We start from the raw sequence: 5,223 nt of genomic DNA, 5'->3' as shown, positions 1-5,223 counted from the left end.
AGATGGCTGCACAACAAGAGTAGATGGCTGCAAAGATGGCTGAGCAGATGGCTGCACAACAGGAGGAATATGAGTCTCGTTTTCGTATGCTTGAGTCCATGGCACAAGAGAGCTCCAGGTTGACTCAACTTAAGGTTGTGTCAGACACCGAGTCTGTAACACCCCACCTCAATGACACACAATATTGTCCACTTTTGGCTCCTCCAAACTAGACTTCCCAAGAGGTAACTCATCCTGGTACTACTCTAGTAGAAGTATGTTTAACTATAGAGTTCTGATGGGATCATGACCATCACGACTTTAGAATGCGTTGTTGTCATTAAGGGTGTAGTATACATTTAAGCATATCCACATCTCCATACCCAAGCGATGTGGGATGTCACAATCACCCCCTCTTAGGACCCAGCGTCCTCGCTGGTGACCTTCATGGGATTAGCCCATTCTTGGCGTCCGTCCCAGCGAGTGCCCGCTAGCGACCTTCATGGGCTTGTGCACGCTCCCCCCATCTCAGGCTGGACAATGGCTCTGATACCATTTGTAACACCGCACCTCAATGACACACAATATTGTCTGCTTTTAGCTCTCCCAAACCAAACTTCCCAGGAGGTCACCCATCCTGGTACTACTCTAGCAGAAGCACGTTTAACTGTGGAGTTCTGATGAAATCATGACCATCACGGCTTTAAAACGCGCTGTTGTTATTAAGGGTGTAGTATACATTTAAGTATATCTCCATCTCCATACCCAGGCGATGTGGGACGTCACAAAGTCCCTAGGCCGTGTGGGGGTGAGATCCTCAGTTGGGAGTCGACCAGGTAACGCTATATACTTTTTTTTTTATTTTTTATTTTTTTTTCTTTTAATAACACAATCATCTTCCATGTTGATCATTGTAACAGTTAGTAATTGTTTGATAATCACACATTGTGCGTATCTTTTCACCAAATATGCATGTATATAACAGATTTGCAATGTAATATGTGTAGAGGACGTACCATTAGAAATTGAGGACGAAGATCACACTGTAACCGAACCCATGATACAGGCTTCAAAACTTTCCTGTGGTTCAACATAACTGTAAGCATATTTGCACCACTATATTTATGTAATCATATGACTACAATTGAAAAACTACATTTTCTAATGCATCATGTTTGGTTTGGTTACAGTTTTTGAACTATATGTTATGTTTGGTATGGTTACTTGTTATGTTATGCATGTTGGAAGTGTAGATAGGTTGTTGTGGTTTAGGAGCCATTTATAAACTTTGAAGTTGTTGATTACGATGACCTTTGTATACTTTTACGTTGCTCAATGCTTAATGACCTAGACTTGATAAGATATTATCATGTTTGTTGATTGTTAGTTTTATCATTTACAGTTGCTGCGGAGAAGTCGGGAGCCCATGATGGAATTGTAGGTTAATTTTTTTAAGTGTTTTGATGTCGTATTAGTGCACTTGTATATTTTTTATATTTTCTTGATGTATAGTGACATTGTTGATGCATAGTTAGATTTATTTGTGAGAATTGTTTGTTGTAATGGACAAATTTTTTTAATGGATTATTTGTGATAGTTGGTGGATAATTGATAGTTGTATTTGATGTATCGAGAGATAGTTAATGTAGTTGTAGTAGATGTGCAACTCGTATATCAAGTGGTGCAACTCCAAAATTTGGGTAAAACGCCTTGAAAAATTCAAAGAATAAATATGGGGAGAAAAAAAAAAATTGAAATTACACAATTTAGTGATGTGTCAATTTGGGTGATACATCACCAATTGGTGAGGTGTGGAATTCCACACATCACCAACCTAAAGGTGATGTGCCAATCTTGACATGTCACCAATTGGTAACGTGTTAAGATTGGCACGTCTCCAAAAAAGGTGACGTATTGAAATTGGCACTTCACCAAAAAGGTGATGTGCCAAGTACAACACGTCGCCTTTTTGGGTGACATGCCAATCTTAACACATCGTCAATTGGTGATGTGTCAAATGTCACGTCACCTTTTATGGTGACGCATGGAATTCCAAAACGTCACTAATTCCCATTTTGGACTGCATAGTTTTTGACGTGTCACCCACATGTCACTAATTACCAGTAGTGCGTTTTTTGGTCTAAAAACGTCACTACTGGTCAGTCCCTAAAATTCCTGAGTTTTGTAGTGCCTTGTAGTTAGTGTTGGTGTTGTATTAATAATGATTTCCATTCATAGTTGTCACAAATAAAACATGATTGTGTCATTCACGCTATTAACCATTTGTACCAATGCAACTATAAACTCTAACTTTAACTATGGATCATTGGGTCTACATAAATCATGCATAAAAAATTTCACAATTTCTAAGGAAAAATATTACATTTGCATGTCAAAATAGTTTAACTGCTTTGTAAGCATTTATTTACCTTGTGCCTTCATCCTCAATTTCGCACATCTTAATTTCATATTAATTACTGCGATACATACTCTATTATTTGGTATATTTCTCTCTAAAAATATTAATAAACTAATCATGCATTAAATATGTGATAGAATTGATAAGCATTAAAATTTGACCAGTTAGGATGGGGCCAATCTCATGGTCATCCAAGTGTGAAAAGATGCCTTGTAACTTGCAGTCGCAGTGAAGAAAATTTTCTTAATTATTTTAAACATCGGAATAAACTTTCAATGACTATTTTTTCGAACTTGTCAAAAGAATGATACTTTGACCTTGTCATACGTACGTGGCTACATTATGGCTACATTATGGCAGACAAGGATAAAGTTGTGAAAATTCGTCCACTCCTTTTTTCGTTAATGGTTACCATCGGTGTACTTCTCTTGTCCCCATTGTGAAAAGAGTTTTTTTTTTTTTTTTGGAAGGATGTCCAATACATAATAATTGCACCGATAGAAGAAAATTTACGAGAACAAGCCTAAGACGAGCACCAAACTCTGCATGAATGTTGCAAAATAATACATATAAAGTACGTACTCAGTTGCTTAATTCTTATAATAGGGCCAAGTCGTGCTTTTCTTAATTTTCATATAACTCGCTATCTTTTATTAGTAAAGCAAACAAATCTATAGATCTTTTAAAAAAGAGGATTAGGATTCTCTTGGTTGTTTTTAATTAAGGAAACTCTACATTGCAGAATTTTTTAAATTCTAATAAAATATTCTTTCAAATTGCAAAGTTTAGTTATCACATATGATACGCAATAAATTGAAGAAAATTTAAGAATAATTGTTAGAATTTAAGGAGTCTTAAAGACATGACCTAAATTTTGCATGATCACTGGTTTGGTGATTTGTGGACTTTATGCAAGCTTTTCCTCGAGATGATGCAAATTATTTGGAGTAGAACTACTTCACCCACAATTCAAAATGGAAAAAAAGAAAGAGTTACTTTTTTATTATAAAATGTTATACTAACTTTTACTGTAAAATATAAACTTTCACATGAATTTATACAATTATTGTACTATCTCAAGTACTATTTTTCTTATAGTTAAAACGACAGCAATACTAATTCCAAGAGATTGGCCCAAGTAGGAAAGGTCTTAAACTTTGGTGGCATGAACATTAAGTCTAAGGTTCACATCGACATCCTTAGTGCAAAAAACTCTTTGGTGCAGCACACCTGGCGAAAGCCAGATTTAACAGATTCATGTGGTGAAGGTATGTTACACGGGTTTAAGATTTATCCTTCAGAGGTACACGAATTGGCTGACCAGGTCAAGGTATTCGGATATATCTTCTTAGCCAGAGAGAAAACAAAGGGAGGTGGGAAGGGAGCATGATGCCCATTTCTTCTTTTCAAAGGACCCCAATGACTTTGCATTCCGCTGGCATTGGAAATGCATGTGGATTTACCTTTTTCTCTCTTTTGAGAAAGATAATGTAAGATTGTAGACCGGTTTGGCTGTATAATGAAAAAAAAAAGAAAAAGACAACACAGGTTTCGTTGAAATTAATGACCTCTTAACCCTCTTCTGCCCTAATGTAATTAAGAATCTGATATGAAAAATCACTATACTACAATTACTGTTGATTCTTCATTTCGTTACCCCTTAGAGAGAATCTTGGTTGCTTAGGAACTTCCTTCTAAGAGGCATATTTTGGCTAGTCATTGACTATGTTTCTACATGGTGCTACACAAAAAGTGCCCTGGCGGTGGTGGGAATGCGGTGAAAAGTGTGCTTAATTTTGTTAGTGCGACACTCCTAACAAAAATGAGATTTAACCGATTCATGTGATTAAGGTGTGTTACACGAGTAGTAGATTTATCCAGGTACTCAGAATTGACTGACCAGGTCAAGGTCTTCGATATATCTTCTTAGAGAGAGAGAAAACAAATTAAAGGGAGGTGGGGAAGAGAACACATGTCCGTACCATTTCTTCTTTTTAAATGGACCCAATGGCTTTGCTTTGCACTGGCATTGGAAATGTGGCTCTACCTTTTCCTGTCTTTTGAGAAAGATAATGTAAGATTGAGTTAGACATGTTTGGTTGGTCATTGACTATATATGTTTCTACATGATGCTACAGAGAAGATGCCCTGGTGGTGGTGGCAAAAGGTGAAAAGTGTGCTTAATTTTATTAGTTGCAGCTGATGAAGATTTTTATCAAACTTCCAAGAATTGTAAAGAGAAGATGCCCCGTGGTGGTGGGAAAGGGTGAAAAGCGTGCCTAATTTTATTAGCTACAGCTGCTGATCAAGATTTTCCAATTCTGAATGATATATTTTCTTGAAGGCCTCCAGCCTCCTTACATATTCGTATAAATCCGGAAAGAAAGAAGCAGAAGCTAATCAAATGGTTACTTGAGGTATTAAATGTAGACAAAGTTCAAAGTTGATTCAACATCGTAATATGAGCAAGTCTTAATTCGTGGTTAGGAACAGAGAAAACAAAACAAAAGGAGGTGGGGAGAGAACACATGTCAATTTGTTCTTTTCGAATGGCGCTATTAATGGCTTTGCTTTCCTCTAGCATTGGAAATGTTGCTTTATCTTTTCCTTTCTTTTGAGAAAGATAATATTGTAACACTGATTTTGACGGGTTTGGCTGTATTCCGAAAAACAAAAAAATAGTAAATGGCTTTCGTTGAAATGACCTTTATCTCTCTTCTGCACTAACCTAAGAACGGTCCAAGACAGACAATCGGATCTTGAAAACATTATACTACAATTGGTAGTATATATATATATATATATATATATATATATATATATAT

This window comes from Corylus avellana, chromosome ca5 (genome assembly GCF_901000735.1).
Source record: "Corylus avellana chromosome ca5, CavTom2PMs-1.0".
Classification (NCBI taxonomy): Eukaryota; Viridiplantae; Streptophyta; class Magnoliopsida; order Fagales; family Betulaceae; genus Corylus; species Corylus avellana.
This window is presented reverse-complemented; position numbering follows the sequence as displayed.